The sequence below is a fragment of the Nycticebus coucang genome, chromosome 1 (genome assembly GCF_027406575.1).
Source record: "Nycticebus coucang isolate mNycCou1 chromosome 1, mNycCou1.pri, whole genome shotgun sequence".
NCBI classification, from domain to species: domain Eukaryota; kingdom Metazoa; phylum Chordata; class Mammalia; order Primates; family Lorisidae; genus Nycticebus; species Nycticebus coucang.
The window spans coordinates 167,408,276-167,422,064 of record NC_069780.1 but is presented as its reverse complement, the minus strand read 5'-3'; the positions used below and the strand labels follow the sequence as shown (position 1 = coordinate 167,422,064).

Here is a 13,789-nt window from a genome sequence, read left to right as displayed (position 1 = left end):
AGTGCTAATATTGGCTAAATATTAACAGAATAAACTAATGTCCAGATAAATTCATGTATATGATGACAGATCCATAAAATATTAATGTAATATTGACTAAAATATTAATAGGTTAAATAAAATTGGGGATAAATTAATTTGTGTTAAGGCAGCAGATGAATATTGGCACTGAGAAAGTCTAGAACAGACCATGGGCCAAATCTGGCCTCCTGACTGTTTCCAATAAAGTTTTATTGAAACACAGACACACTAATTCATTTATACATTGACTATAGCTGCTTTTGTGTGACAAGGGCAGAATTGAGTAAGTGTGAATTAAGTGTGACAGAGGCCTACAAAGCCTAAAAATATTTACTATCTGGCTCTTTAGAGAAAAATTTGCTGACTCTAGAGCATATTAGGAAAACCCTTACTATTTGAGGTCCCTGTTAACTAAGATGAATTCAAGTTCTTATAGATAATCCTCCTTGGTAGGTATAGAATTGGGCCAGGGCAGCAATATCTTATATTACAGAAAGAGTCTGAAAAAATATACGTTAACCAGTCATCTGGTCATCATATCTTTGGAGGTTTGATGATCAAGTTAAAGATGCTTGCTGAATTTTAGAAAGCTGGTGAATAAGCAGGTTTTTTGACTACATTTAGTTCTTATCAAAGTCTTCAGTTCTGGGCTCCCCATATGCTAAGAATCATGGAATTGTTAGGAAACAAAATCCAGAAGTACAAAGTGATGTTATAATGTTAGTTGGAATTAAGATCAAGAATTTCTGACTTTTTAGATCAAAAAACTGCACTTTCTTGCACACCGAATTGATGAGCAATACTTTATACCCACAAAGAAGCCAAAATCATAGTCTTCAGAAATGGTGACTTTCTTTTGTTTCCCCAGTGAAGTCCCCTAGTATGAAATCAACTTTTCCTTGTATATGTGTATTATGACATGACTTTGGTAATCACAACAACTGTATCGCCCAAGTGATATATAAGTTATATAAGAGAGCAGTTTAGAAAAATATTCCTTTGCTTGGATTTTTTTTGTTCTCACTTTTCTTTTTTTTTTTTTATTGTTGGGGATTCATTGAGGGTACAATAAGCTAGGTTACATTGATTGCAATTGTTAGGTAAAGTCCCTCTTGCAATCATGTCTTGCCCTCACAAAGTGTGACACACACCAAGGCCCCACCCCCCTCCCTCCGTCCCTCTTTCTGCTTTTCCTACCCCCCCGCATAACCTTAATTGTCATTAATTGTCCTCATATCAAAATTGAGTACATAGGATTCATGCTTCTCCATTCTTGTGATGCTTTACTAAGAATAATGTCTTCCACTTCCATCCAGGTTAATACGAAGGATGTAAAGTCTCCATTTTTTTTAATAGCTGAATAGTATTCTATGGTGTACATATACCACAGTTTGTTAATCCATTCCTGGGTTGGTGGGCATTTAGGCTGTTTCCACATTTTGGTGATTGTAAATTGAGCTGCAATAAACAGTCTAGTACAAATGTCCTTATGATAAAAGGATTTTTTTCCTTCTGGGTAGATGCCCAGTAATGGGATTGCAGGATCAATGGGAGGTCTAGGTTGAGTGCTTTGAGGTTTCTCCATACTTCCTTCCAGAAAGGTTGTACTAGTTTGCAGTCCCACCAGCAGTGTAAAAGTGTTCCCTTCTCTCCACATCCACGCCAGCATCTGCTGTTTTGAGATTTTGTGATGTGGGCCATTCTCACTGGGGTTAGATGATATCTCAGGGTTGTTTTGATTTGCATTTCTCTAATATATAGAGATGATGAACATTTTTTCATGTGTTTGTTAGCCATTCGTCTGTCATCTTTAGAGAAGGTTCTATTCATGTCTCTTGCCCATTGATGTATGGGATTGTTGGCTTTTTTCATGTGGATTAATTTGAGTTCTCTATAGATCCTGGTTATCAACCTTTTGTCTGATTGAAAATATGCAAATATCCTTTCCCATTGTGCAGGTTGTCTCTTTGTTTTGGTTATTGTCTCCTTAGCTGTACAGAAGCTTTTCAGTTTAATGAAGTCCCATTTGTTTACTTTGGTTGTTATTGCAATTGCCATGGCAGTCTTCTTCATGAAGTCTTTCCCCAGGCCAATATCTTCCAGTGTTTTTCCTATGCTTTCTTTGAGGATTTTTATTGTTTCATGCCTTAAATTTAAGTCCTTTATCTATTTGGAATCAATTTTTGGGAGTGGGGAAAGGTGTGGGTCCAGTTTCAGTCTTTTACATGTAGACATCCAGTTCTCCCAACACTATTTATTGAATAGGGAGTCTTTCCCCCAAGGTATGTTCTTGTTTTGTTTATTGAAGATGAGGTGGTTGTAAGATGTTAGTTTCATTTCTTGGTTTTCAATTCGATTCCAAGTGTCTATGTCTCTGTTTTTGTGCCAGTACCATGCTGTCTTCAGCACTATGGCTTTGAAGTACAGACTAAAATCTGGTATGCTGATGCCCCCAGCTTTATTTTTATTACTAAGAACTGCCTTAGCTATACGGGGTTTTTTCTGGTTCCATACAAAACGCAGAATTATTTTCTCCAAATCTTGAAAGTATGATGTTGGTATTTTGACAGGAATGGCATTGAATAGGTAGATTGCTTTGGGAAGTATAGACATTTTAACAATGTTGATTCTTCCCATCCATGAGCGTGGTATGTTCTTCCATTTGTTAATATCCTCTGCTATTTCCTTTCTGAGGATTTCATAGTTTTCTTTATAGAGGTCCTTCACCTCCTTCGTTAGGTATATTCCTAGGTATTTCATTTTCTTTGAGACTATGGTGAAGGGAGTTGTGTCCTTAATTAGCTTCTCATCTTGACTGTTATTGGTGTATACAAAGGCTACTGACTTGTGGACATTGATTTTATATCCTGAGACATTACTGTATTTTTTGATGACTTCTAGGAGTCTTGTGGTTGAGTCTTTGGGGTTCTCTAAGTATAAGATCATGTTGTCAGCAAAGAGGGAGAGTTTGACCTCCTCTGCTCCCATTTGGATTCCCTTTATTTCCTTGTCTTGCCTAATTGTATTGGCTAGAACTTCCAGCACTGTGTTGAATAGTAAAGGTGACAGAGGACAACCTTGTCTGGTTCCAGTTGTAAGAGGAAAAGCTTTCAGTTTTACTCCATTCAGTAAAATATTGCCTGTGGGTTTGTCATAGATAGCTTCAATCAGTTTTAGAAATGTGCCACCTATGCCTATACTCTTCAGTGTTCTAATTAGAAAAGGATGCTGGATTTTATCAAATGCTTTTTCTGCATCTATTGAGAGGATCATGTGATCTTTATTTTTGCCTCTGTTAATATGGTGGATAACGTTTATGGACTTGCGTATGTTAAACCAGCCTTGCATGCCTGGGATGAAGCCTACTTGATCATGATGAATGACTTTTTTGATGATAAGCTGTAATCTATTGGCTAGGATTTTGTTGAGAATTTTTGCATCTATATTCGTGAGTGAGATTGGTCTGAAATTCTCCTTTTTGTTTGGGTCTTTTCCTTGTTTTGGTATTAGGTGTTCTCACTTTTCATAACAAAACACATATTCTGTAAGAAGGACAAATCCCTGGGTCTCTCTTCTAATAGCAGTGCTCAAAACACAGAGACCTTGTAAAAGATGGGGAAGGGAGAAGCCAGTTCATAATTGTATCTAATTCATACTTCACAAATTGATGTCAATTAGAAGAAAGGGAGTTGCCATTTGGGGGTTGACACTGTTAGAATCCTATCATGTTTTCTAAAACATTGAATCCCCTAGAGAATTTAAATTTTCTGTCAGAACTGAGTGGGAGGAGGGGGGTTAATTGTTAATGGTTAAGATCCAAATTTTGAGACATCATGATTAAACTCTTCAAGTACAGGCCTTTGGCTTGGTAGCCAAGTCCATGCATGAGATCCATTAAAGCATTTTATTTTCAACTGTCATCAACCATTATCAATATCATTCCCCACTCCCACTGAATGCAACTCCCATTTGTTGGCCAAATCCAACCACAAAAAGGAAGTCTCAATAGCAACCACCTACTTACACAGAAGAAAGATTCTGGAAAAGCTTACTGCTTTGCCACTGAACAATGTTCTAGTTGCTTGACTCATCAGATCCACCGAACACATTGTAAAATAATCACATCCTATCTAAAATCCATTGCTTTCAAGGAAATATAAGTGAAAAGGTCCCGATCAATGGCTGCTTTGTAAATGAGGTCTCCATAAAATATCACTGTGGGGAGAAGTTTTACATTTGAACATTTACTGTATTTGCCAAATCTTACATTCTCAGTTGTAATGATAACCTGGTAAGAATCTCCAAGTATAGCTTATCCTTCAACTGAGGACTTCCCTCGGTCATACGTGATTTCTGTTTTTTTAAAAGTCCACGACTTTCTAAGTTATTACATTTGGATTATGCCTTATATCTCAAATCATTCCCTGTTCTTTATTGATTATCACCTTAATTACACAACACAACATATTTGGAGCTCATGGTGCTGCTATTCTTATACCTATTTTAGCTTCTTATAGATCATTGCCATTGGATGCTTACTTACTATATACTTTGTTCACAAATAGAAATTTCCTTTTTATATCACTAATCACAATGATGTTCAAAAAATTAGAAATAAATGGAATGTCCAAAATTAAATAATGACTAATAACAAAGCATGACTATTCCTTTTGGTGCAGCCACCTCAGGCTTGGGGCACACAGCTACTTAAGCCTGAGGACTCTCTATGTGGCCAAAAGAAGTCAGGCATTTTGCTTCTGAAATTGGCTTGGCCTTCCAGTGGTTTAGTAGGTCACTGAGCCCATGTCATCTCATCTGTCACAAATGGAAACAGACTGGCTTTGTCAGGTTGGTTTTAATCCTCCAGTGCCTGAGGTGCAGTCCCTGCAGAGTCCAGGCCCTAGCCCTTAAGGCCTTTGTCCAGTCTGAGGCTCGTGAGACAGGCCTTCTCCTCCAGAAGGGAGTTATGCTCCCATCAGTGACAGATTTTCCCAGCATGCTTTCTGCCTTCCCAGTTGTGCCTCTGCCAATGGTACTGCTATATTTCTGAGCTTTGCCATTTGCCTTTGTTTGCTTGAGGAAGAACAGGTGCTTCCGCTCTCTCCTTATTTCTGGGAAATTTGTACTACCCAACCAGCTCTTGTGTGCCTGCTGGCATCAAATGGAGAAAGTGTATTCAGCTCATCTCCTAGCCTTATTTCTCCTGAGGCGTTTTCCTGCATACTTATCAGATCTGGTTTCCAAAGGCTCCTAACTTAGCTCTCCAGATATGCATTTGGCAAAAGCAATGGCCTTGAAAGCGTGCCATTTGTGGCTGAGTGTACAATGCATGAAATCAACAAATGATTTGTCATCATTCCAGTGACTTTCCTTCATGTGTGACACACGGCTCAAACCGTATGAATGCAGCGGGGCCCCAAGGGAAAGGGGCAAACTCACTGAGACCCAACTATACTTGCAAAGCTTCTTACCCCACCCTCAAAATAGTCCTGGAATGGAGGCATTAACTCCTCCACTGCTACAAACAAGGAATCTGAGGCTCTGAACTTCCATGGGTCATGCGACTTCTCAGAGGAGCATCTTTGAAGAAAACTCTGCAGAAAGAAGAAATATATTGCTTTGTATTTAGAGAAGGTAAATCCTTTTGTAAGGACTACTAACCAGAAGCATGGTGTTGGTTTTTAAGTGAAGTGCAAGAAGGGAGAGAAATACAACTGAGTGCCCAGTGATTTTTAGGGCCTTCGAGGCTCATTAGTTCATGATGTGCTCAGACTCAGCACCCGGTCCATACCCTTGGATTTTTGTCTTGCTGACTGTACATTTATTGTTTTTCTCCATTAAATCTAGAACTCTTTGGTAAAGGTGGTATTATACTAATGAGTCCCATGAATGGGGTCGTTAGTATTGTCCTTAATGCCAAGTGTGTTACAGACCTCATCTTGTCTTTTTCTCCCAGCAACTCTAGAATACATGTTTTAGTATCCTCATGGTTCAGATGAAAAAGTAAAGTGGAGAGAAGAAACGCACCTGCTTCATAGTTTCACCCCTGAAAAATTAGAGCTGAGCTCTGTGTTTTCTGTCTAATTCTAGTGAATGCTCTTATTTGCAAGATGTACAGAAAACTCTCACCCTGAGGGCAAGTTTTGGGTCCTTGGGACAGCCTGATCTATTGGCATTTGATGACAGAAGTAAAGACCTTGGCATTGAAGGCTTCTTGCACTTTGCTCTATATCAACAGGCTTCTTGGAATCGTAGTATCAAAGTGCGGCAGGAGTTTTCCATGGGGCTCTCAAAATGTTACCCCCATCCAGTCGCTAGTGATGTTTTTAGCAGTAGTAACATTAGGTTGAAGCACTGGTATTAAAATGCAAATGATAGGAATGTTCATTTCTTGAACTATAGTGGCCTGAATCGTTTATGGTATTCTTTGGCACATTCTTAGGAACATTCCGTTCAGAGGAGAAAGATGTTTGATAGAGGAAAACAGATAATAAAGTGGGAGGAAGATGGAAAAAGGAGGTGGGGGCTCACTGGGGGGATTTTAGTGCAGTAAGTGGAGGCAAAGAAATTCTTTTTGGGACAAAGTAGGATGAGAGTGGAGAAGCGAAGTTAGCAGGTGAACTTAATCCTTAAGCTTCACATACTAGTCGGTGTGATTCCCTAGAAGAGACACACATCCAACTGGTCCTTAGTGTGCAGTAACCAGGGATGACCCGTGTCATAGATCAAAACAAAAACAAAAACAAAAACAAAAACAAAAACAAAAAAAAACACTGCTCCTTTACAATCTTGAAGTCCAGACCTATCCAGGTAATTAGCAAACTTCCATTTCTTTAGGCTACATGCACCATGGCCTAAACCATGGATTTAGTTTGAACTTAGATGGGCTAACAAGGATTCAATTTCTACCCATCTGTAACCTATAATGATTTAAAATATTAATTTCCGACAAGTTTAACCCACTTACTGAATATCATAATTCAAAGGACATTTTCAGGCTCTGGAGCAGGATATCCAAAGGAGAAGCAGTCATGGTCCCAATGTAGTGGTCTTGACCAAGAAGTATATGTTTGTATGACACAGGTGATAAATGAAAGTTATGAGGTAAAACCATGGTTGAAATGAGCAGATTTTAAAATTCTCCTTCAGGCCACAGGTTTTGCATCCCTCCTCCTCCTCTCAAGTCTTAACAAGTAGTGAGCTCCGTTGACTGACTTTCAATTCCACTCATCCTTCTGCTCCTGTTCTGCTGAGAGACTTCTAAGACCTGTGATGATCTGAGTCTGATGCAGAGAGGAGCTTACATCTCCAGTCTCACGAAAGTGGGTATGCCTGCCAGCTTTGGGGACTGGGTGAGCTCCAACACTGTCAGGCCTTTGCTGAAGACTGAACCCAAGTAGGCATAGATCCCAGGGCTCTTACCCTGCTACTTAACAATCTGCCTGGATTATGTGTAAAATCACAAGTCATCGCATGTTCACCAATATCCAGATATGGGCATTGCATGTACTTTCATCTTTTCTTCTACACCTGGTAGATAAATCATTCTGCCATTCATTTTCAAGTAGCCACACTGAATAATGTACTCAAGTTTAGAAAGGAAGCTCCAGGACCAATATAGAGTCAGTTCTAGTACCACTGGGGGTCTAGCAATGGTCTGTAGTCTATGCCTTCATGGAATCTTAGCATCTTAGAATTTAAGATTAAATTTAAGATTTAAGAAGGATATCTGGCCCATATTCACATGCATGGTGTATTTCCATAAAGGCTGAAGTACAGGGAGACATATTATTTTTTATGAATACTCTTTTGTACCTCTGAATTTTAATATACAAAAAGAAATAAAAATTTAAAAGTAACAGATATGAACAGTATTATGGTTTCAATAATGTCCTATGCAAAGTAAAATCAGAAAACCTGCTAAAAATAAAAATAAAACTCATCAAGTCAAATTCTTAATGAGACAATGAAGTAGTCCCTGTGATCACATAACTGCCATTACATTGCTCTGATCTTTGTAGGACTTGGTCTTAGTTTAGGACATACCTACATAGTCATCCTCAGTTTCCACTAAATACTTAACAAAAAAATATTCCAAGAAAGAAAGAATCTACATTACTGGTTTAAAAATTTTTTTTTAAATTGAGTTTATAGGATTATGAGCTATTTAGAGAACATTCAAAGACTTGAAATAACTTTTGGGCATTAATTGATGTTGCCACTGTAATCTTCCAAACCAAATTAAGAGTGTAGTTTAATGCAACCATATCTATAGTTTATTTTTGTCTTTGCATTTTTGAATTTAGAAGCTAACATAACCATGAGAAATAGCTGACATGTATATTTTCAAAAAATATCTTTATTGAAATTCAAACAGTTGACTGAACAGATTGATGATTTGATTAGATAAATCCAACACTTCTAGTGAGTGCGTGTTTATCTCTGTTGAAAATTACCCTATGGCATTGGAGCAAAAATACATTGCTTTCTATTTTAATTAAAATACACAAGTTTAAGCCTATAGCTTAGAAAACAAATCATCACAATTACTGCCTTACAGCACTGCTCACTGCTGAAGAATTCATTACATAAATTAAAAAAAATCTTAATGCATTTCTTTGTATAAACCTCAATTATTTTAAATCCATTATTGTTATGATAATCCTATCATTAGGGAAGGAAGGAGGTCTCTTACTTTCATGGTGATTATTGGAAAACCAAGTAACTTGAGAGAAGAATTTTCTAGAAGCAGATAGTGGAAAGTGGAGGAGACAGAGAACTATTGTGTCCCCAGGCTTATTTCACATCTACTAATAAAACTCTGGCAAGATGATGTCAATATTTTTAAGGCAAATAATGCATAACAAAAAAATTAATAACTTTTTGTTTGTTTCTGAAGGCCAGCCTCAGATGGCTGAAAGCAACAAGTAGAATTTCCTGAGTAACTTTGGTTTCTTCAACTCTTTGAGAAGCAGCAGGTGGGTGGGTACAACACAGGGACTGTGAGTAGTGGGCAGAAAGAGGGGACATTTCCTCAAGAGTCTCTGATATTTGCAACTTTGCCCAGCCAGCTCCCTAGGTGGGAGTATATCCTCCCACCTTGGCAGATGGCAGGTGGTTTCATTATAAAGGCCCCCTGCAGAGAGACTGGACCATTCAGCCTCTGGATCACACTAAGTCCCCATCAGTCCCACTCCTGGAAGCCCTGCCTAGATGTAGTGCCTCCTAGTGGTATTGTGGGGGTTTTGCAGGAGAAACAAGTAGTTCTGAAGATGGCAGCTTCCATTTCGTAGAAAACTATCACAACATAGTGGCTAAGAACCCAGAGCTTTGCAGGAGCCAGACTCAATTCAAAAGCTGGCTTTTCTCTTACCAGCTGAACGATTTCAGCCAAATGACTTAATCTCTTTTGGGCCTCAGTTTCCTAATATTATAAAGCGATAATAGTGAGACCATCCATTTATTATTATAAAGGGTGGATAGGACAATTGAATGATTTAAAACATGATTATTTTAAAAATGAGACCTTGCAAATAGGCTCATTAGATGCCTGCAATTATGGTTCTGCATTTATAGGGGGAAAATGACCAGCTGCAGAAAGCTCTATATGAATATCTGACAGCAGGAAGGCTTTGGTAAATATAGGCAAAGAGTCAAAATAACCAGAAAAGAAATACACTAGCAACTCAAATGTGACCTTTCCAGCACCTATGAAAAGCACAGTAATCAAAACAACAAAATCCATCAGAACAGTATTATGAGACAGCATGAAATTTTTATGGTTGGGAAGCAAAAAGTAATAAACAGAAATTTTTCCTTGGGAAGCAAAAAGTAATAAACAGAAATTTTTCCTTGGGAAGGAAAGTTTTTTTCCTTCTTAAATAAGTTAGAGTTAAAATTCCTAATGTTGCCAAATAGCACTAGATATTATTCTGTTTTGGTTCAAAACCAGAGGTCCAGGTTGGGATAGGGCAGGAGCAATGATCTCAGGAAGGACTAGGTTTGCTAGCACTTTCCCTGCCTCTGCCAACCCGAGAGCCATACTGGCTGCACCTCTGAATTCCACCCTGAGTCCAATCCCTCTTCCCCACCACTACTGTCACGTCAGTGTGATTCACCCTCCGTCTTGCTTGTACCCAGATCAGCCTCCCACAGTCACTCTGCTCCCAGTCTGCAACCCATTCTCCATGTAGAAGCCTAGAACTCCAAAACATTGTGTGTGTCAAACATGGCCCTTCCCAGATGAAAACCCCCTAAAGACCTTTTGAAAGCACTTAAAATCCTAACTCCATCCCAAGCCCCCGGCTCCCCTTCCTCCTTCTCTCCCTGACTCACATGGCTTCCCTGCTAAGTCCAGCCACATTGCTGTCCTTTCTATGCCCTGAACAGGTCAAACCTTTTCCCATCTGAGGACCTTTGCCCTTGCCATTCCCTCAGCCTGTGGTGATTTTTTTCTCCCAGATTTCTGCATGGATTTCTCTGTGGCATTCATGTGCTAGCTCAAGAGTTGCCTTAGAGAGGGCAACTCTTACAAGCTGTTGAAAGTAGCTCTCATCAAAGTGTATCTCCTTTACCTCTTTTTATATTTCTTCATAGCACTCACTAATTTATTTTATTTACTTGTTTTTTAATATTTACTTGGTCCCAATGGAATATAAACTCCACAAGAGCAAGAATCCCATCACTCTACCTTCAGCTCCTATAACGGGTCCTTGGAACACAGTAGAACCTCCGTAAATATTAGTTGAGCAGATAAAGAATTATGATTTCACAATACTTGACTAACAGCAGCTCTTTGTCCATCCTTCATCCCTATAGTCTTTTAAAAAAATTTCTTATTTTCTCCCAATCTTGCAACCTCAGCATTCCAGAAAAATAAAAATGGGACAGCATCTTCCATCCTCTAACCTCCCCCATCAAATCTAATATAAAAACCTGGTTCTTTCTGGTATTAATACAACCTTCTGATGATTGGCATCTCGGACTTACTGCATGTTGGATTATTGATTCAAGAATCATTGTCTGTATACTAGGTTCCTCCACATTTAGGGTGACTTTGAATTGGCTTTTTCCAAACTCAAAGTCATTACTCCCTTAGCCAAATCTGATGCTAGTAGCTTCTGCAACACAAATGATTTCTTGGGTCTAGGAGGGTGTCACATGGCCTAGTTAGTTCTTGGCCAATCTACTGTGGTAAAGTCTACCCGATGACAATCCCTGGAGACTACGGCTATAATTATATTTTTAATAAGAGTAAGAACAGGAATGGTGTTAATTAGTTTTAAAATGACTGAGACAAGAGAGTGAGTCTTGGTTAATTAAATATTAACAGTGCAATTGGGAAATCCAATACACAAGTATCAGAGGAGCTTAACCTTTATCTTTCCATCTCACAATTATTCAGCTTTTAGAACCTGATTTTCAAATTACACACAGAGAAATTTTTGGCATGATACTATTCAGGGCCACTCTGAGTAAGTGATCTACTTACAGAAGTAGGAAATTTAATATTACACTTAAGATCACACTTACCAAAGAGGAGAATGAGGAATTCCCACACAGCAAAAATATAGTTCAGATAGTTTCTTGGTCAGGTGAATCTGACAAGGCAAAAGAAGACATATAAATAAGTAATGAACATTTGATCATGGCTGAGGAGTTCTTGGCCCTGCCTGTACATTATAATCACTTGGAGAACTGTAAATATGGATGTCCAAGTCCCTGCCCAGAATCTTGATTCTGTGGGTCTATGGGTAGTTTTAAAGCTCCCAAGCTGATTCTCACATGCAATCAGTGTCGAGGACCACTGTTTTAGAGGTTTGTTTTTTACTATAGCTAAAGCTTTTGGAAATAGTTCTTATATCAGTAATGTATTTGAAGACAGAGAAACCAATCAGTTTGGGATGGCACAAATTGACCTATCTTCTTGTTTCATAGAGGCTGTTAATACCAGGACTGAGCTTCTTTCTATCATCCTTCAAAAGGACACCTCCCACCATCACCACCATTCCTGTTGCAATAAACCCAGAAATTCCCAACAATGTATAATGGATTCTTTAAAAATGTAGCTGTGAAAAAGCACTAAGTTATCTTCTCCTTTTTAAGGTTGTAGCAAAAAGTTGATAGCCTTTCAGTGAACAGGAGCATCAGAGAAGAGAAATCAGAACAGCAACCAGCGCCTTCACTACCCAGAGTAAGTAGTGGACGTACTGTTAGGATGCGTGACCAAACTTCACTCCACTGGGGACTCCCAGGTGGCAGGCGTGGGGCTTATGGGACTATTGTGGCTGTCTATGGGTTGCCGACATTCATGTAATCTCAGTGTTGGCAGCTTAGGTAGACTAGTCATCTTCACTACTGATCTGTGACACTCATTCACTGCTAGGTACAGAGTATTCTAACACCTACAAGAGATGAGCATACTCACTTTAGGAGTCTAATAAGATAATGGGTAATTCAGTGGCTGAGAATTCTAATTTTACCTCTACCACGAGCGAGCCTCATGGCTCAAGGCAAGTAATTAAACTCTATTTCCCAATTTGTAAAATTGGAGAGGTGCGGGAAGGTTATAGATTGTTATAAAATAGCTACACTAATGGACATGTAATAGGGCCTTCTGCAATGATTACACAAGCCTGCTGCATACAAGCAGCGGAAATACTATTTGCACCACACTAATTGGCTACGACTGTCTACAGAGCACCCCCAGAGTCCACAGAAGACGGGAATGGGCATCTGGTTCCAAGGGGGGCTTATAGCCACATGGTCCGAGGAGAAAGAATCACCACAGGAATTACCTGTGGATTTAAAGGACGACATATGAGTGTATGTGTGTATAAAAGTTCTACAAAGTAAAGATCACACTCCTTGATTGTTCATTTAATCTCCTTTAGAACATTATCCCTTGAATTTTATTTTCTATAATTCTGACATAAAAATTTAGGTTTTTGCTCAGTGATTCTCAGCTCTGCGTTCACATTAGACTATTCTAAGGAATTACAACACAAACAAAAAGCAAACAAAAAATCCTACTGATACCGTGATCCTTCATTGCTTAAATGGAAGTTTCAGAGCAAGGCTGAGCATTACTAGTTTTTAAAAGCTTCCCAGGTGTTACTGATACAAAACTCAGCTCTGGAGCCACCAAATTAGGCCAACTGTTCTTTTTCTTATTACCAAACACCCCAAGCACACGTCCAGTGCCACGCCACTGTGTATTTTTTCTTTCTTGGGAGAGCTCTGTCCACTCCATTTTCTTTAGTCCAGCCTTCCAGCCCTCACTGCCCATTTTTACCTAGTCTTTCCCAGAGTACCTTAGAGTTTACCAGAATGCTGCTCTCTGGAATGTAAATTTTAATTGTTTGTATCATCCATGTAATACTTACAGAACGTTCTTTTACATTGTTCCTGGTGTTTCAGGGTTTTGTTCATCCCCCCAACTAAGAAATATACTTCTCTGGAGCAAGAATCTAGTATGATTTTTCTGTTTTCCCTATGGAGTCTAGCACAGACCTCCTGGCTTACCAGACACTGAAAAACGTATGTTGCTGTTGTTGTAGATACATCAAGATTCACTCACATCAGCTTCTTGACTCCCATTTCCCCCAAATTTAGATTTCAAGTGGAAATAAACAAATGCTATTTGTATGTCTCTAAGACAATGTTACATGGCGCTTCGCTCTGGCTACATAAAGGAAACTCTGCCTTTGAGGAGGCAAATGTCTACAGAAGACATTTGTCTTCAGCTTGTCAATCATAACTGTGGCTG

The 13,789-nt window shown here is 38.9% G+C and overlaps 1 protein-coding gene across 3 annotated transcripts in view; it reads right to left on the bottom strand.

The window, feature by feature from the left end:
- PRLR (prolactin receptor) overlaps nucleotides 1-13,789 on the bottom strand; it is a 166,101-nt gene that overhangs the window by 146,916 nt on the left and 5,396 nt on the right. For all 3 annotated transcript variants that reach the window (XM_053592276.1, XM_053592249.1, XM_053592257.1), the window contains exon 2: nucleotides 11,554-11,621. The gene's annotated coding sequence lies outside the window, so the exon portion shown is untranslated. The remainder of the gene's footprint in view (nucleotides 1-11,553; nucleotides 11,622-13,789) is intronic.